The 21118-nt window shown below is 41.6% G+C and overlaps 1 protein-coding gene and 1 pseudogene across 1 annotated transcript in view; one reads left to right on the top strand and one right to left on the bottom strand.

Moving 5' to 3' along the window:
* SND1 (staphylococcal nuclease and tudor domain containing 1) overlaps nucleotides 1-21118 on the bottom strand; it is a 418829-nt gene that overhangs the window by 287886 nt on the left and 109825 nt on the right. The gene's annotated exons all lie outside the window — the stretch shown is intronic.
* Nucleotides 3020-5328, top strand: LOC114901786 (annotated as a pseudogene).

The raw sequence follows: 21118 nt of genomic DNA, 5'->3' as shown, positions 1-21118 counted from the left end.
CACTCAATTCAGAGATTACTTTAACAAGATAACAAGAACAAGGCAAACGATCTGAAGACACACGTAAAAGGGACTGTCAAGAGGGTGCACAAACATGACCAGTTTGGGTCAAGAAACCCTACACAGAAGGTAAGGGGCAGAGTATAACATCAAGGGCAAACTACTGAGAAAGGCTGAAAGAGCTACGAGGCTGAGCAAGAAAGGCTACAAGCAAAGGAAGGTATCAATATCTTTGTTCAGCAAGGTCTTTGGGGTACAGACAGTGGACAACAAAAACAGTGTCTTTCTTCTCTCGTGAAACATGGGAAGGCTCATCATGTGTTCTGCAATAGTCAAAAATGTCTATCATATGGCAGAAAAATTTCAAAAGTCAACCAATTTCCTTCTGTAAGCTGACAAATACATTGGGCTTTCCCTTTCACCACCTTGAAATACATTCTACTCTGGAGTATACCGTGGTTATGCCTTTTTGAAGTCAAAAAACGTTAATACCCAATATCATCATCCAGTATGGCAGCTGTACTTTTCTTACTGCCCATTCCTGTCACTGTCCCCAAGCATGGACACCCAAACTTGCTCTTCCAAGTGTCCTAGTCAGCAGGTGGAGTACAGACACCCAAGTCTGTGTTATAGGCTAAAAGAATATCAATTCCAAAGCGGTTTCCTCTGCCAAACCCTCCCCTAGGTCAATCAAACTTCACCAGCTCTTCCTTAGAGCTCTTCAGCATTTATTTCTACTAACTACACGATGGTATTTTGCATATAATGTTAAAGTATCATTCTAACAATATGGTTTTTCCCTAAGTTCAATCCCCCTTCTGCCACATGAAGGCCGTACTTCCTCTTTATAGGGAAGTGTTTCCACTTGTTATTGGCAGGTGTTGAGAGGATTGCGAGGAGGTGTAGTGACGGCCTTGATTCTAAAAGAAAGCTGCAATGACTGGGACTTTCGTCTTAACAAGCTGGGTCACTGGATATAACATCTTAAGAGTTACAAAATTCACTATTTGTGAACAAGGATAAGAAGGGGCCTACCGGCTAAAAATCAGGAGGTGAGCATGCGGAAGACTACAGAAGAAATGTATCCAAATTCAAGGTTGACAAAAGAATAAGAATGTGCTTTGCCTGAAGCCACAAATCCCAAAGGATAAAGGGCAGGCACATTCTTAAAACTCATCTGCCCGTGAGCAGACATTGCTGTTCTGAGCTACAGTAAAACAGAGCCGTGTTCGAATAAGCACCAGTGTGGAAGTGACTGCCACCCCAGCATCCTCCTTCCTGTGGTCTGGCCATAAACGTCTTGAACACTTGATTTTAAGAAATACCTACTGTTTCAGACTACCCACTGCACTTAGATGTCTAAATGGCACAGTGACACATTCTCTCCCCTTAATTTCCTCACTACACCCATATATACAAGTAATACTACTTTCACACATTTTACTTAACCCTTATAATTATAGGCCTTTGCTACATTATGCCCAAGAAAATGAAGACTAGGAGAATAATATGTCCTGGGTCATAGGAATATTTTATAAGAAGATTCTTATTTTGCCCAGGAAACCACATACTGCATAGTCTGACCTCCAGGACACAAAACTTCAAACACACTCCACATCTTCTGTTTAAACATCACTGCCCCATATATTTCCCGTCTTTTTAAAAACCACCACCACCACCACTGAATCTTAAACAAGAAATGTAAATTGTTTGTTTCCACAGATTATCAAAGTTGGCACATAAAAATCATGAGGAAAACTGGCAGATTCATTTATTTGGGCAATTTCAAAAGTTACCCCTTGCTTTTGAAGATCAACCCAAATAAATGAATTATTCAGATTCCATTAACTTTTGCCCTAAAACAACAGAACAGGGGCCAATGAGATGACGATTTTACGACAGTTTGACCAAAAGATAAAATGGTCAATATAAATTCATGGGTTGATTAGAAAGCAGAGTTAGAAATACCTGTTCGTTACATAGACCAGTAAATTTCTATTAAGATGATACAGAATGGGACTTCCCTAGTGGCGCAGTGGTTGAGAATCCGCCTGCCAATACAGGGGACATGGGTTCAATCCCTGGGCCAGGAAGATCCCACATGCTGCAGAGCAACTAAGCCCGAGAGCCACAACTACTGAGCCCACGTGCTTCAACTACTGAAGCCCACGCACCTAGAGCCCGTGCTCCACAACGAGAGAAGCCACTGCAATGAGAAGCCCGCGCACCACAATGAAAAGTAGCCCCCGCTCGCCACAACTAGAGAAAGCCCACGCACAGCAACGAAGACCCAACGCAGCCAAAAATAAAAAAACAAGAGTTGAGTCCTTTAAAAAATAAAAAAGATACAGATTATAATCCTAACAACGTTCAGTTTCCTACAAAAAAATATTTGTATTCTAGTTTCAAAGGAAAAGTGAACCAGTATGGGAACACTTGTATTGCATCACTCAAGGCTTACACAGGGTATCAGTGGCATCTTGTTCATACTCGAAGGTCAGTACACTAAGTAGAGTTCTTCCTGCCTACTGTCCTGCTGTGATTTTTTTTAACTGTTTTTCACCTTGAACAATGTACAGTTTTCTAGCTGTTGATCCTTAATTTTTGTAATTCTACACTGCAGTCGAGACTCAAACTGGGGTATAACATGAGAATAAATTTATTTTTACTCTTCAAACTTTAGTAGGTGCCACTCCTTAGCAGCATTATCCTGGGAAAATTTAATCAAACCATCTGTGCCTCAGTTTCCTCATCTATAACCGGGGAGCATAAATCCCTTCAGTCACATACTGTTACGAGGATTAGATCTACAGCAACTGTCAAGGACTTAGAAGCAGCATTTAGCACAGTGGGAGCCATCAACAAATATTTGTTACTGCTACTCAAACCTAAGCCACTCGAGAGTTCCAAGTAGCAGCAGCTAGCAACTTGAGGAAACGTGCACACACCTTCTAACAATGGAACCAACGCTCAGGGCCATTCCAGCCAGAACTTTCACACCTCATGGAGGGCCCACCAATGTCCATGTTAAAGCCAATTTTCACTTCAGGTATGATTAACCTTCTGCACTAAAAAACAACACGAGTGTTTTCTCACCAAGAAGTTCTTGAAGTTCGGGAGGCTTCCAGAACATCTGTATGACTGTTTCAAAGCAGCAGCTTGCGGAATGAAAAACCAGGGTTTCAACAGTTTTAAAAGTATGGTTTGAGTCGAGGGACAGAGCCTAGGAGACAAGGCAGAGCCAGGCAGCGCGGGGAGTGCTGAGGGCAGGCAGAAGCACAGGACCGCCAGCATGTTCTCCAGAAACCACCGGAGCCGGGTCACCGCGGCCAGCGGCTCTGCCCTGGAGATGGAGTTCAAACGCAGCCGCTGCTGGCTCAGCCTCTTCTGCGACCCACCGGAGGACACAGTCGCAAAGAACGCTACACCATGAGACCCAGATGAGGGAAGGGGCCCGCCAGCTGCCGGTGGCCTGCTCCCAGCCAGAGCGTGCTGGTGTGCAATAGCCGCACCCCCGGCTACACGGGGGAGCTGCAGCGGCGCAAGGACACGCAGGTGCTGAGGTAGACAGGCCAGCGGCCTCCTGATAGCGGGCCACCTGCTGAGCGCTCCCCCTGCCGCAGCCAGGTCTGCATTTCTGACCTCCGGATTCCACTCATGTGGAAGGACACAGAAGATTTCAAGAACGAAGGCGACCTGCACCGTCGGGCTGTGTTCTTGCTGCTGCAGATCGGGGAATGCACTCAGGACACGGAGATGATCCTGGTGGACAGGACCCTCACAGCCATCCCCTTTCACAACAAGGTGCTCTTTGCCGAGGCAGGGCCAGACTCTGAACTGCGGCTGGAGCTTTATGGGGCCTGCGTGGAAGAGGAGGGGGCCCTGGCTGGAGCCCCCAAGAGGCTTGCCACCGAGCTCAGCAGCTCCCTGGGCTGCTCCTCGGGGAGGCGTGTGCGGGCGTCGCTGGAGACAATTAGGGGCTCGGGAAGCAGTCCCATCTTGCTCCCCACCCCAGCTAGTGGTGGTCGTTACCACCTGTTGGCTCATACCACTCTCACCCTGGCAGCAGTGCAAGATGGGCTCCACACACATGACCTCAGCCTCACCAGTCATGAGGAGAACCCCGCCTGGCTGCCCCTTGAAGGCAGCGTGTGTTGCCATCTGGTGGCTCAGCCCTTCTACATGACTCAGCCTACTGCAAGTGGCACCCGCAGAGCGCAGCAAGCTGGGGAGCTGCAGGACTGGGTGCAAGCACATGGAGTCTTGAGAGGCACAAACAGCTGCTGTCACCGTCAACCTGAAGACACAGACACTGGGGAGGAGCCGCTGTTTACTGTTGTGATCAACAAGGAGACTCAAGTTGGGGCAGGTGAGCTGGACCAGGCAGTGGGCCGGCCCTTCACCCTGAGCATCAGTAACCAGTATGGGGAGGATGAGGTGACACACACCCTTCAGGCAGAGAGTCGGGGAGCCCTGCAGAGCTGGACGGAAGCTCTGTGGCAGCTTTTCTTTGACGTGAGCCAGTGGAAGCAGTGCCGTGATGAAATAATGAAAATTGAAACCCCCGCTCCTCGGAAACCACTCCAAGTACTGGCCAATCAGAGTTCCTGGTACCATGAGATGGTGACAGGTGATGCTCAGGGCTGAATAGGTCTGGGGCCTAAGCTCTGACTAGCCTCCTCCCCTCAATCCCTTCCTGGTGCCACAGCTATTGAGCCGCTGGATGACATCACAGCGGTGACAGACAGCCTGGCCCAGCTGGAGGGCACGAGGCTGGAGACACCCCCAGACTGCCCTGCCTGGCCCCTGCTCGCCTGCTTCAGTGGCCCCAACCCCAGCCCAGACCCATTCCCTGCCCTGGAGGAGACCCCGAACGGTCTCCCTGGATGCTGTCCCCGAGACCACTCCCCTGGGGCTTCTCGCTCAGTTGCCCCTCTCCCCCTGAAGTGGTCCCCACAGTCCAGAGGCCTCTGCAGCAAAGGCCCACCCCACACTTGGCTCCAGTCACCAGTGTAAGATGGTGTGCTAGCAACAGGATCTGGCCAGAAGAAGAGGTGGTCTGTGTGCATCTGGGCTCTGGATTCGGTGCTGTTTGTAGCAGGTTGGCCAGCTTGGCCTCCCCTTCCTCTGCTGGACTGGGGATAGGCTGCGGAGGGGGAGCAGAAGCCCCTTTTAAGCTGTGGTTGCCATGGTGCTGAGGGACTCTTCCCCAGGGCTGGCTGGGACCCCCTAAACCCTTCCTGGGAGAAAACTGGAACCAACACTGCCCTACCTCCCTGCACTAACCAGCTCTGAGGATGGCACTGAAGAGCCCTGGGAGGGAATGCACCTCCCTTGTGACTCCCACATTGACCATTAAAGTTATTTAACATCAAAAAAAAAAAAAAAAAAAAAGTATGGTTTGAGTTGGGCTGGAATGAGTTGGCACACCAGTCACTCCTCTGTCAGAAGAGTTGGTTTCTAAAAAGCACTTTGGTTAGTTCACCAAGGCACTGGTGCCAATAAACTTCCCGTTGTATCTCATAATTAAGCATTAAACAAATAAATGGGGCATAGGATGGAGAAAGATTTACGATTTAAGCCCACCCGAGGAGACAATTTATGAAATAAAATGATCAATGTTCTAGAATTAAAAAGTAGTTTTACAAAATAAAATGTATTGAAAAATATCTAAATATAGAAAAATAAACAAATAGTAAAAAAAAAAACATCTGAAAGTCATGCAAGAAGATACACTTATAGAGCCAATAAACTAATTCTACTTTTAAAGTAATCGAAGAAGATGAATGGTTTACATGAAGGGAAATCAAATGTAAATTACATGAAAAATACATTCTTACTAGTAACCTTTTATGCAGATGAAAACAACTCTAAAGTCCAGTTAATCTAGGAAAACAAAAATACTGACAAAACAAAAACTCGATTATATGTAGGAAAGTTTAAGTATTTATGTGGTACAGTCTGAAAATTCGCTTATATACCTTTAACCTATTAACTCACTTTGTGGACATAGTTCTAAAATAAATAATCCTAAATAGGAAAAAAAAAGTACATGTTTAATGCTATTAAGAAAAAAAGAAATCTAGAACATGGACATAACTAGAAAATAGTATATTTGCTTAATGGAATATATGTGTGTTTAAAATTAAAAGTGCCATAATTCAAGAAAAATGTGCAACTTCCATTTCCAACAAAGATGAAACAAGGACCAAATCCACTGTCCTGCATAAAATCAAAAAAAACCAAACATTTTGAAACATGGTTTTCAGTAAGATAGGTGACAGGCAACAGAGAACAGTGATCCCTGAGAGACAGGACACAAGTGAGCCCTACAACTGCTTACTGCCTAGAGTTTCTAGTGGGAATGGACAAGGGTTTGGGGGAGACCAAGCCTGCTAGAGCTCTTGGCACAAAGGACCAGGGTGGAGAGAGCAGCACAGAGAGATGACTTCTGAGATCCGCACAGGGCCTCTCTTGAGCACAGTACTGATCAGCCCAGGAGTCTGCTTCCACCCGAGGCCAGGGGAAGAACCATGGGAAAGCATTAGAAGCAACAGTGCCTACCATCACCATAATGACCCAACCATTTTACTCCGGGGTATTTATCCAGGAGACAAGAAAATATATATCCACACAAAGACTTGTACACAAATGTTCATCAAAGCTTTATATACAAAGAGCCAAAAATTGGAGGCAACTGGAAACAGCCCAAATGACCACCAGAGGTAAATGGATGGCTAAACCACGGTATATCCATACAGTGGAATACTACTCAGCAACAGAAAGGATGAACTATTGATACAGACCACAACACAGATGAATCTCAGATAATTAGACTGAGTGAAGAAAGCCAGATTAACAAGAGTAGATACTGTAATGATTTCATTTATATAAGCTCTAGAAAATGAAAGTAATCTATAATGAGAGAAAGTAGATCAATGGCTTGGGGGTACATGGGAAGGGATAGAATGGGGCACAAGGAAACTCTGGGTGGTAATGAGTATGTTCACTATCTTGACTGTAGTGATGGTTTCATGGATATATATATATATACATTTCTCAAAGCTTTCCAAATTGCACACTTTAAAAATGTGCAGTTTTCCTGCATATCCATTATGTCCCAATAAAGCTGTTTGTAAAAATAGACAAAACGTTGGGATTTCCCTGGTAGTGCAGTGGTTAAGAACCCGCCTGCCAACGCAGGGGACACGGGTTCAAGCCCTGGTCCAGGAAGATCCCACATGCTGCAGAGCAACTAAGCCCGTGCGCCACACTACTGAGCCTGCGCTCTAGAGCCCGCGAGCCACAACTACTGAGCCCACATGCTACAACTACTGAAGCCCACGTGCCCTAGAGCCCGTGCTCCTCAACAAGAGAGGCCACCACAATGAGAAGCCCGTGCACCACAAGGAAGGGTAGCCCCGCTCACCTCAACTAGAGAAAGCCCATGCGCAGCAATGAAGACCCAACGCAGCCAAAAATAAATTTTTTAAAATATGTCTATTTCATGAAACGTGGTTTCATGAAGTTATAAATATCAGAATATAAACTAACACGTATACATTGGCCACCATCATATGATTAGAGAGATCTACATAAATGAAGTTTGTTAAGGTCTTTGGAGTTTTTACTTTTGTAAAAATTTACACCCACTGAGTTTATCTAAACGGCCATTCTTATTTTCTAGAAACAAGAGCTAGGAGACAGTTTGCCCATGATCATACGAAAAGATCACACAAAAGAAACAGACCACACAACTCATAAGATGCCAATCTCTGTTTTACATTACATTCTACATACTTATAGAATAACAAGATTATTGGAAAAGAGACAGATAGCTCCTTCAGAAGAGTTGTAAACCAGGGAAACTAGAGCAATTTCACTAGGGTACCCAGGGTGTTCCCAGCGGTGAAGCATGAAGGGAAACCCTGTATACAGGTGGGACGACAATGTGTGGAAATTAGCCCAGTCTCAGCATTCAAAGCAACCTTTCAAAAATCCAAGTTAACATGCCTTGACATACATGATGTTCACTTAAAAGCCGATTGTATGGTTTTTGTTCAAAAAAAGGGAAAGCCATTTTTCATCATAAGACATAAAATGTTGAAAGAAAAAGAGGGGGAGCCGCAGCTATGTATTTGCTAGGGCTACCATAAAAAATTACCAGACACTGATGGCTTGGAACAACACGAACTTACTCTCTCCCAGTTAAGAGCCCAAAGTACAAAACTCAAGAGTGTTGGCAGGGCCATGCTCTCTCTGAAGGCTCTAGGGCAGCCTCTTTCCAGCTTCTGGTGGTGGCCAGCAATCCCTGGCAATGCTCAGCTTACAGCTGCATCACTCCAGTCTCTGTCTCTGTCCCAGGGCCTTCTTGCATCTGTGTGCACCTGATCCTCTCATGAGGACACCAGGCATTGGATTTAGGGCCCAGCCTCATCAGGTATGACCTCCTCCTAACTGATTATCTGGAAGTAAGGTCTTCACAGATCTAATGTCATAGTCATAGGTTCTTAGTGTTACAACTTTAACATATCTTTTGGGGGGGGTTCACAACTCAACCCACAATAGGGGGACAAATACCTAACATAGTAAAATTCTCTTCAAGGAGACAGTAACAAAGGAGAGTAAGATTTCAGTTAATGTATCAAGTAATGTTTTCACTTCTAAATAAACAGCTGTGCCCATTTCATATTGAATCAAAACACGTCAAAGTGGCTAACAAAATGCAAAAATTGGTTTCCTTTTCTTTTTCAAATTTGAAAATTATATTTTCAACAAACATCCCTGACCCATAACTCCCTCTGATTAATAATATTTTCATTAACAAACATACTGCTTGAATTTGGGGGGCTGAGACCTTTTTTTTTTTTAAACAACCAGAAAGGAAATTTTTTAAAAAAAGTTTCATTTAAGTCAGATGTTAATTTGCTTGTAAGGGGTCTTGTCCTTTCAAGCCATCATCATCATAAAGGCGTTTTATGATCTTTAATATAATGTGTATGTACTGGTACACTTAATTTACACTTATGCACAACACTATTGTTACAGTGTACACATACATTCTTATAGAGCTAAGAGTAAATGATTTAACCGCAGTTCAAACATTCTTTTCTGCTAGGTGTCTAATGTGTACCAACCATATAAGCTTAGCATAATTCAGAACATAATAAAAATTTGATTCCTATCCTCTAATTTATAAATGAAAAAAGTTTCACTGTTAAACAGTAAAATGTATTAACTGAAACTGATTAAACCCATCATATCACTAAGGAAGAAACTGAAGACTAAGATACAAGTCACCTGATATTCAAATGACCTCTCAGAGATGGAGAGATGACAGAGGGTTCATTCTGCTTTCAAAGCATATGTCTCTGGTTCATATGCTTTGCTTGCCAGACAGTGCCTAGAGATGTCTGTTTAGTATATTACTTGGTAATTAAAAAGAGGAAAACTACATGTTTCATAATCTGCTTATTTTTAGGCAGCATGTGAACAGCAGTATCAAAACCGCCCCCATACGTACCTCTTTTAACATTTGCCAGCATTGTGGCAGCACAGAATAGGAACTGGGGGGATAATTTTTTGATGATTTCTAATGATAAGCAAAATATGGTTAATGTTTTAGGAGTGGATCTAGATCTGGTATAAGCAGACACCAGATCTGATACAGTCCATTTTTTCCTATCGTAAGAATTACCATCAATAATGGAAAATACCTAAAAACATTACACCATGTTTTAAAGACATACACAGAGAGGCCTCTCTAGAACTGAGGTCAAAGGCCACTACCTACAGTAAAGATTTTGCAAGCACAGGAAAATATTCTTACAGAATGGGTGAGGAAATACCAAACCTTTGTACACATGGAAAAGTATCATGCATCTGAGATACTTAAGTCTAATTCTGACAAGTGAGAAAAGTCCCCTCAAGGTCTAAGTCTCTAAGATTCAAGGACACAGCTACCTCTCTTACTTTCTCTTGGTGAAGGTAAACAGCATTAAATCTAAATGAGTTTTCACTGAAATATATGCTCCGCTCTACTCCCCTCCTCTCACGTCCCTCCTGCATTGATTATATTTGTGAGACTATGCTTCCAGTGCATTTAAATTAAGACACCATCTTTCCCATCACCTACAATTCTCAAATGTCACATAAACTCTGAAGTGTTACATAAATTATCCAGTGGGTAGCAAACCACCAATGATGAACAATGAATAACACATCTTTTGAAGCAAATGGTCAGGCCAGAACCAGAAGAACTCAGGTGTTCTAAATATACTAAGTAATTTACCAAGTCAATAGAAATAGAGAGGACAGTGGGGATTAGAACCAAATAAATATGATAGCTCTACTATGCATCATTAATTCAATCTAAGATGCCACTTATTTTAAGACACAACATTTTATACTCCATTAAAAATAAAGCCGTCAGTTATGACTAGAAGTTTTGTCCTGAAACCAGGTGTTAAAATTTGTGGATGGGAGAGATACATCTTTTAAGAATTAAGGAGATGTGGTACGTTTCCAATAAGGGCAAGTATTGGCAAATACTACCTCATAGCTATTCCTACCTCGAATGTTCACTATGTATCATTCATATCAATTATAATCACTCAACCAGCAAGTGGACCTCAAATAGTTAAGACTATATTGTGCCAACCATATAGAAAAGAACATAGAAGGCGCTCAACTAGCTTACAGCTTTGCCAAACATCACTCATCCAAATCACTTACACCAATCTAGGGAAAATAAACTTATATTTGGTCCTTTGGGAAACCAATAGCATGTGGAGGCCAAGTATTACCCTTGTGGCCCCAAAGCTGATCATTTTCTTTGCATTAACTCAGGGTGAATAATGATCAAAAGGCAACTCGCAGAGACACAGCCTCCAGCTCTGTTTAATGCACAATCCTGTGACAACATTATTAGCAAGAACCATTTCTCTTGCACCAAAATACTGAGTCCAGATGTCAACCTGGTGCCTGGAAAATATGCTGCACAGTGACAGCTGTTTGATGCTTCCATGCTGAATAGCTGCATTCTGACCAGACACATCCTTTAACCAATGAGATATCAGTGCATTCATAAAGAAAACATTACCAAAAAGAACTCTGGCCACCAAAATTAAATTAGCACACACTTCTTTTTTAATCTGCTTAAGTCATAATAAATAAGGGGCAGTTTTGCAGAAAGATGATAAAGGGACTACTGCATTTTATATAATTAAGCAATAAGCATATAGAAGCAATTAAGTGTAGAGCATGAAATAGCAATAAGCATTCAGCACAACACAAATTACTCAACACATCCATTTCACCACACTTTTTTTTTTTTAATGGAAAGAACTGGTGACCTAGATAAAGCACTGAATTAAAAAATCAAAAGAATTTGAACAGCAAGATGTAGTGGTTAACGTACAGCCCTTGAGCCAGGCCTGGAGCCTATTCCCAAGGGTTCCACTTGCCAGCTCTTTGACCTTGCACAAGCAACCTGACCTCTCCTTCCAAGTGCAGTTTCCTCACATGCAAAATAAAGGTAATAAAACCCTCACCTCATAGGACCTTGGCTTTGTGAGGAATGAATTAGATAACGCAGGAAAATGCTTACCCAGTGCCTGGCACAGGGAGAAGGGTACAAAATCGTGTGTGCTCTTTATCATTAGTACCAGTTATAACACTATCAAGCCATGTATTTCCCAACCCTCAAGCATGTTTCTTGCTCTGAATTTCACTAGTTCTTTGCTTCTGTGCCTCTAACATTTTTGCTCTACCTTGCATTGTCTTCATTTGTATCACCTTGACTCAACCCACCCCATCAACATCTTTGAACATCCCTCCCCCTCAGTAACTAATATGACATCAAAAAATATTTAAGTTCTATAGTGCTGATAAAGAAATACCTGGGCAATGAATGAATGAAGCGTAAGTGAAATAATTCTGTGGGCTTGAGACCTCATATCCACTGCCTGGCGTCCTGCACTCTGACGATGGTGAGTGGCACAAAGCTGGGAGGCGAGGAGGGCCAGCGGCAGCAAGAGGCCCGAAAGCATTTCCATCTCCCTCCATTCAGAAGGATGCCTCTACATAAATGCTTCAACTCAAAGGAGACACTAATGTGCTTTTGTGGAATTCTGCCAGTCTGACGCATAAATATCCTTATCAGGGAGAGTCAAAAACTATTTAATTCATTACAGGCTGAGAGTTTAAAAAGCAAGGGAGGATTAAGCAATGCACACACCAGTAGTGAGCTACAAAAGGGCACTGTTCCAGTTAATACAGCTGCCTCTGCAGTGGAAGAGGAATAGAGAAGATGCAAGATACATTCATATGGAATTCATATTAAAATATATATACACATATATACAAAGAAAGATTAAAAAAAAAAGTCTGCCAACATTGAGTAAAAAAGGAAAGACATTTCAAAGAACCCTCTCCGTAACAAGATGCATGGAATGAATAGACCTGGACAAGGAATATAAGCTGGTTAGAATATACCTAACAAAATAGATACCAGGCAGGAACTGCCCCCCAAAATAAGTAACCAGAATTAACTGGGTATGTTGCTAGAGAGAAATCAAAACAGCCTTCAGAAGTCAGCCATCACTCGATACCCTAGGGTAGAAAGTCACCCTGTAATGGCACAAAGGATCCAACAGAGCTGGGCAAACATGCTTACAGCCCGCCTTGGACAAATGAGAGCAGACCTGCCTGACCAGTGCGGACAGTCCACCATCCTGAAAAAGCAGAGTTCAACACTGCCACTTCTGAAAAAACGCTCTAATGCTCCTGGTCCTCTGGAAACCAACCCAAGCCCTCCCTCTTGACCACTGTTAGTTGTGGGTCTGCAGCTGACACGTTTTCACCAGCAGTACCAAGACCTTGTCTATCCCCGTTTCAGTCTCCTTCTGGGATTTACTTCTCCAGGGGCAGTTCCTTATCAACTCCAGATGTGCAATGAAGACAAAGAATTTGCCTCCAATACATATTTAACATACTGGAATACAACCGTTAAGTCTCTCAGAAAGAAAGACAGGGGTTGGGTGGGGTGGAGGTATAGATATAACTTTAAATATTGCTAGCTTTCTATCCCTGTTCCCTCCCAATTCCACTCAGAGAAAGGACTTGATTTTAACCTGGTCCTGACCATCCTGAAGCACTACTTTCTGTTTGTGCAAAATGAAGAGATTTTTCTTCAATAAAGAGACAATAAGAGACAATAGAGAGATTTTTAAGGATAATTTTCACTATACACTATTTTTCTCTCATACTATGACCTTAGACTCTAGTTCCCAGCAAGAGACAACAATTTGCCTCTTGACAAACTGAAATTTTTTTAAACTCCCCTATATTTTATTATACTAGCTTAGAGAATATGAACACCATCTATACAAGTTTGAAACCAGAGAAAAACTATTCCTCCAACAAAACGAATGTTCACACAAAGACATGACACCACCTGCAAATCTTTAAGTTAGTTTTATCCTTTTGTTTAAAGTTATTCCTCAAATATCAAGATCATTAAAAAAACCTTTGTTCTGTAATAATCCCCAATGATTCCACTCATATGGCCACTAACAAAGCCACCATATAAAATGGGATTATGGATTGCAGATCAAGATGACCCCAGTTGAAATCTTGGTGCCTTTTAAAAAAAAAAAAAAGAACCTAGGTAACAAAGAAAATTGGGGGACCATTCTGAGTCACTGAGCATACCCAGGGCATTTATTTGCCCCTCTAATGTCTTTGTAATCCTCTCGTACTAGAGGGGTTATGCTCTGCCTCAAGTTTGTTATGTAGGGAAACTGATACAAAACACACACTTAGGTCCTGAGGGAATGAACAAGGTAGAAAAATAGACAGTGAAAGGACTTAATAAAATCAGAGAACGCGAACACTGACCCAACTCAGGAAAGCTGGAGGGTGTCAGGCTGTTAATGAGGTGCTGAGAGAGAAACAAGGCAGCCCACCTCGGACAACTATTCTAGCTCAGTACCTGTCCCAGATTACGCTATAGCATATTCACTTATTCAATCCAGTTTTACCAACAAATCCTCTTCCATGTTGTTCCTTGAGGCTCTGCAAGGAAGAACGGGTCTGAAGAGGCTGAACGCTCTAGAAAGGAGGCTTTAGATAAAGCCTAGTCTACAAACAATTGTGGTTGTGTTTATTGTCCTTTCCCTTCTCACACCAAAAACCAACACTTGCAGGCCTATAAATTCCAAGTTTTGAAGGCAATTCCAAACATAACACTGAAAAACCATAAACTCCTGTCGATTCCTTAGAATTAGAGAGAAGAGGAAATGGTTGGCATTAAGAACCCTATATGATGCCATCATCATCCAGGATTTGTGTCTTCTTGGTCTCCAGCATCATTCATGGAAGATAGCTAACAGATTTGTTAGAATCATTATTAGAACCTAAGAGTTATTAGAACCTCATTAGCAGAGTCCAATTACAGAGAGAGAACCATGCTCTTTTAGCTGAATATTCATACCAATGGAAAAAAATAGAGCCTTCTTAACCACTTTCATTATCAAAACAAACTCCCTGCTGGAGCCTTTTAACTGGAAGTCAACCATTTTAAAGACATTTGCATTTTATCAAACTATATTGACAGGGCCAATAGAAATAGCTTCTAGCTCCTAGCTTCACATCTCCCAAATATGTGATGACATCTGTAGCGATCCACTGAAAAATAAAATAGGAAGACCAGGATAGGAAGTTAGGCCCCTAGCACACAAGTATCTGGTTGGAAATCTCACTGAGCTGGCAACCTGTCTTTCTCCAATCATCTCTGTTATGTTAAAAAGAGGGAAAGGATAAAGAAGAGAAAGGAAGGGACCAGAATCACACCTAGTTTCACAATAAAATGTCCCAAAGATAAAGGGATGTCATTTACTAATAAACGAACAAAAATCAGAAGCAGTACTGATGTGTATGAGGAGATGAATAGGTTTGCATGCTAGACATGTTCTACCCAAGATAAATGTGTCTCTCTCCCTTTCTCTCTTACACACACACGCTCTAAACGTGTAGGGTGCCACAGTGTTATTGCCAGGAGCTATATTTTGCTATTTATAGAGGCTATAAAAGTACTCAGCACTTTACAAACCACAGAACATAGGCACTAGAGCCTGGAGGAACTCAGCCTAAATTAGACATGGACAGAGTAGTGAGGAAAACAGGAAAATATTTACTTGTACCAAATTCTTGGCAAGAATAGTTCTGGGAGGCAGTAAGCAAGGGACTATTAAGCAGTGATCTGTAGGAGAGTTCACACAAACCAGAATCAACTCATCAGTAATCCAAAACCTTAACTCTTGAAGGCAAAGAGTTGATATCATCATAGCAATTCTATGGCAATTTCCACCTCTGGAATTGTAGTTGTTTAAACATGAATTTTAGTTGTCTAATATATGATGCCAAATTCACCCAAGTAATATTAAAATGTGAACACTGAATAAACATCCAAATATTTAGGCAAGAAAAGAAAAACAAGTCAAAAAATGATCTTATGGCCTGGGTAAACTGCAAACCTAAATTACATTAAATTCAGCTCTTACAAGTGATGGTTACAGAATTTGCATCAACTGAAGAAGTCATCAAGTCCTTTATCCTCCTAGATAAGTGAAAGATCTGGGCTTCTAAAATGTCTATGAAGTATTTTCCAAGAAATAAAGAACTAAAACACAAGAAATTCTCTCCACAGAGAACACAGACATTCACAGTGTACCCTCCCATCACCTCAATGAGCCACAGCTCAGGAAGGCCTCAGACTCACAGGGTTTAAGGGTTTAAGGCTGGACCTTAATTTAGTGTTCTCTACACTTACCAGGGATTCAGCACAATGGACAGTTTACAGCACTGAGTTTTATTACAAAACACTTGATAGTGTCACACAATTTTGTGATGTTATTATTATTCCCACTTCGCAGGGAACTTGAAGGACTTTCTCAAATACACAGCAGGTGTCTGGGAAAGACATGAGCCAGGCCCTCAGAATACCAACCACATATACTTTGTTCATGACCTCTATTCCCAAATAACACCATAACCAGTCAAAACCAGCCAAGCTCATTTTTCTAAAGGTAAATCAGAAGTTCTCAGTAGTTGACTATCACGTAGAAATTAACAATAACCTAAGGAATCCCTCCCACCTCTGAGGTCACTGAGGGCATACACAAGTTTCTTGGTGCTACCTATCTATAAAGTACTAGACAGTCTAATATGTTCATGTTGTGTTCTTAGGTATCATTTGTAGCCAATATTGAAAAGAAATCACCTAACTTATTCTGATGGTCTTTTCATAAATTTCTCTTTAGCCTACCAAAAATTACCAATTCATTGCAAAAAAAAAAAAAAAAATCAGGCTTCAGTCTCCTCTCATTCATCAACAGTGACATCAGCCCCCTTTCTCTATTCAAGGGGGAAACCATCTGCAATAGTTCTGCCCGATTTCCCCTGGAATTTTAACTTCGACTGCCTGCTTTCTGAACCCTCAGCGATAGGAGCAATTTACTTCCATCAACTTCACCAGTCACTGTTGCAATTTAGCTAAGACATTTCCCAGGGGCCCAAAAGAAAAGGTTCCAATTTGAAAAAGTCACATCTGATCCTACAAACCAGTCCTGGAAACATCATTTGGTACCAACAGATTATTTTTTCTGATCCCAAATTCTTCACTTTGACACAGAAATGCAACAAGGAAATAAGGAGAGGATTTTCCGAGAATTCTCTCAAATATATAAACATTAAAAGACATTCTAGGGGGCTTCCCTGGTGGCGCAGTGGTTGAGAGTCCGCCTGCCGATGCAGGGGACGCGGGTTCGTGCCCCGGTCCGGGAGGATCCCGCGTGCCGCAAGGTGGCTGGGCCCGTGGGCCATGGCCGCTGAGCCTGCGGATCCGGAGCCTGTTGCTCCGCGGCGGGAGAGGCCACAACAGTGAGAAGCCCGCGTACCGCAAAAAAAAAAAAAAAAAAAAAAAGACATTCTGGGGATTTCCCTGGCAGTCCAGTGGTTAGGACTTCACCTTCCAATGCAGGGGGTGCAGGTTCGATCCCTGGTCAGGGAGTTAAGATCTCACATGCCTCAAGGCCAAAATACCAAAACATGAAACAGAAGAAATATTGTAACAAATTCAATAAAGATTTTAAAAATGGTCCCCATCAAAAAAAAAATCTTTAAAAAAAAAATAGACATTCTGATAAAAAACCACAGCCTGCTCCATGCATGTTAAGGTTCTGCTTTGCTTTGGTTTTGTTATTTGACTCTACACCAAGCAAACTGAAGATGGTGGCCCAGGGCAGAGGAAGCCCTTGGCAGCATTTGCAATACAGCAACATCAGAAACCCAGTGAGGATGTGAAGTTCCTTCCAGAGTTAAGGACCATGAAAAGCCAAATCGCCCTATTAAAGTATTTCACACAAGGGCACACACATTGCACCTACTCAGTGGAGTTAACCAAAAGCAATGTGAAAGTACACATTACGTGGAAATTGGCAAAAGGGTGGTAGAGAGCTCTAGCAAAAGAAATGAAACACTTTATATCAATAGGTAAAAAGTTAGCTGCTACCTTCGTTACTGTTGCAAAAGCCATAGTGTTCAGATTGGAATTAAGTCTTATCCCATAAATAATTTTATCATTATCTGAAATTAGACTTAATAGGCCTTGACAACGTATTTTAGTAGGTCTCAATCTGCTTTTCTAGGATACTGGTACTTCTCAAACAATGTAGAAAAAGTGTCATCACCACTAAAAATGTTACCAAAAATTAACTTAGTAACTATAATAGTCTCAGTTTGAGATTTTTGTCCATAAATTTTTCTTTAATAAAAAAGTGTGTTTATTATCAAATGTCAAACAGCAATAGATCAATGAACCAATATTAACTTAATATTGCTATTACTATTAATTACTATGAACAGAATGCATACTTTGGTGCACACATATGCTTGATTTTACATAACTTACATAAAGTGTGTTCTCTACTTGGAGAATTATCCCAAATCAAAATGATGGTATTAAATATTCCTATGTACTATGAGTTCCAGAAGGTTTGTCACCTGAATATGTTTGGAAGCCAGTGCTATATTTATAAAACTTAATGGTAGCAGGGTCCCACGTGTTTAGGAAAAAAAGCTCACATTAGATATTAAACAAGGGACTCAACAAGGTAACACGATTCTAGAGTCATTATTTCTCTTCTCTGACAATAGGGGTAGGCTAAAGATTCCAGGGATTTCTTATCTTCCCCAAGTATAACTGGAGAAGGCATTTGCTCTTTCGGGCTATTACTTTCAACTAAGTTTCAACAGTAAGTGAACAAAGTTAAGTGGACTGTCAGAAGATACTGATTTACAGATGATACTTTTACTTTATCAACAGTACCACCCACAATCTATAGCCACACACACTTCAAGCCAAAAGATTTTCTGCAAGGTTCAGGTAGTACAATCAATGTGATTTCCAATGTTACTCTGGAAATACTGTTTTAGAGCAGCGGTTCTCAAAATGTAGACCAAAGACCCCTGGGGCTCCTCTCTTTTCCTCCGTCTCCAACTACTTGTGAGGCTAGAATTGCTTTAAAAATTTCAACCAAAACAACATATCAAAACAAAGAAAATGCAGAAGCAGATAGGATTCCAGCTGCCTTCTATTAAGTCACACAGTAAACAGATTTGCATAAAAATGTAATGTGTCTCTCCTCATTTTATGGAAAACAGTTATTTCTCATAAAACTTATGTTAACATATAATGGGCTTTTTAATGAATTAAGTATTTTTAAATGTCAGTTTTCATTGCTAGTTATGTACTGAATGTATCAACAGATATAAAATAAACAACAGCTTTTTGGGCCCTCAATATATTAATACATAGGAGCCTTCAAACCAAAAAGGTTGAGAACCACTTTTTTAGGGGAACTCAAAGATTAAACTAGTTACTGACAGCATAAAAATGGCCCAATGCAGGAGAGCCTTAATGTGAAGCTCCCTCATCAAAAATCTTTTAAATAGAAGAGTCTTTCTACATAGACAAATCTAGTAAAAAGAAATCCTTCAGGAAAATCAAAACGAAAAAGTTCACCTTACTCTTTGTCCAAACAATTATTTAACGCTGCTCTAAAAACAGATCCCTTTTGGTCTCACCCTATGCTCAGGTTCTTGTACAATTATAATAGAACAAATAGAACAATCTTTGCCTTTTTGATCACTTAACATTGTATCCTAATCTTCCCAGTAGAAATATAATCTTTATAATTTTGATAGATACAGAATTAGAATGCATAGTTATATACAAATATGAAAATTCAAACTGTACACTTAAGATTTTACTGAAAGTAATAATTTATAAAACTTTTTAGTCCAGTGGTTGGGACTTCACCTTCCAATCCAGGGGGTGTGTGTTCAACCCCTGGTCGGGGAGCTATAGGATCCCACATGCCTCACAGTCAAGAAATCAAAACACGGAACAGAAGCAATATTGTAACAAATGCAATAAAGACTTTAAATATGGTCCACATAAAAAAAAACACTTTAAAAAAATTTTAATGGACCATTGATATTCAAGAATTTACTTAAGCTAGCCTCTATTTCTGGCTAGACTATTTCTACTTTTTCTGAGGGATTGTGCTACAGTGAACATCTTCAGATACAAAGCTCGACTCTTCCTTTAAGCCCTTTCCTTAAATAGAGCTTTAAGAGGTTGACGACTCTGATACAGATTATGCACATTTTATGAAGCCACCACATCTTGAGCCAGTTTGACTGCTTGGTCCCAAGAGCAAAGGATATTACGCCACTGCATATCCAATTTCTTTCACCATTATTCCTTGAAAATAAAGAGGATTTTATAAACGTGAAACCACCGTAAGTTCAATTTAGAAGTTGCTTAAGAGTGTCAACCTTTCTGCGGATGAGAGTCAGCATCATGGGTCAGCCTGATGTGGAGTTCCGTCTGAGCAGCAGACAAAGTCTAAGGCAAAGTCTTCTCTCTGCCAGACTAAGCTGCCTGGTACATCTACATTACTGGTATGAGCTAAGATGTCCCCCCAGATTCATATGTTGAACCTCAGAATGTGACTCTATTTGAAGATAATTACCTCTTAAAAGGGCCTAAGTTAATGACAGTACCTAGGGTGGGCACTCATCTGATCTGACTGATGTCAGCGTAAGAGGTGAGAAGCACACACATACAGAGGGATGACCATATGAAGAGGAATCAAGACGGCAGCCACCTGCAAGCTAGGGAGAGAGGCCTCGAAGAAACCACCACCAACACCAACCTTGGATCTGGAACTTCCAGCCTCCAGAACAGTGAGAAAATAAATGTATTGTTTAAGCCATCTAGTCTGTGGTATGTTATGGCAGCGCTAGCAAACTAAGTTAGCAGTCCAATCCCTAAGGACATTTCCATGCTCCTCCCGATCTACTCCAAACCCTTCCATTTACAGATAATGGAACCAAGCTCGATGAGGTTAGGTTTCACCTGAGACTACAAAGCAAGTGGAAGATCAAGAGAATCTAGATCTCTTCTCACACCAAAGCGCTTTCCACTATCCTAAAAGAATAATTAGGAGACTCCTAGATATTTCTGAGCACTAATATCAAAGGTCTGCAATTCAATCCTAAATCAGTTTCTGGAACACAATTCTTGAGGACACTCAAAAACAGCCAATAGTTTTTAACAACAACAACATATCCAGGTGCAAGCCTCTGCAGAATACTACAGCAACCATACCTGCTACACAAAAGCTGTGCTTTCAAAGAAAAACTGAAATAGGATAATTTAAAAGAGACATGAGGGCTTTGAACAATTAAGAGGAAGGACTTGCTTTTGGCAGGGAGGTGAAGCTAATTTTAACAGCAGGGGAAAATGGATGTTGAATAAGGTCAAACAGCTAGTAAGACCAGATAGATCCTAGTTTTGAACCATGGATGAAGAAATTCAATCAAAAAGCTAAAGACTTAGGGACTTCCCTGGTGGCGCAGTGGTTAAGAATCCACCTTCCAATGCAGGGGACACGGGTTTGAGCCCTGGTCCAGGAAGACCCCACGTGCCACGGAGCGACTAAGCCCGTGCGCCACAACTACTGAAGCCCGTGCGCCTAGAGCCCATGCT

The sequence above is a fragment of the Monodon monoceros genome, unplaced genomic scaffold (assembly GCF_005190385.1).
Source record: "Monodon monoceros isolate NGI ecotype Baffin Bay Population unplaced genomic scaffold, NGI_Narwhal_1 Super_Scaffold_2, whole genome shotgun sequence".
In the NCBI taxonomy this organism is placed as follows: domain Eukaryota; kingdom Metazoa; phylum Chordata; class Mammalia; order Artiodactyla; family Monodontidae; genus Monodon; species Monodon monoceros.
This window is presented reverse-complemented; position numbering and strand designations above follow the sequence as displayed.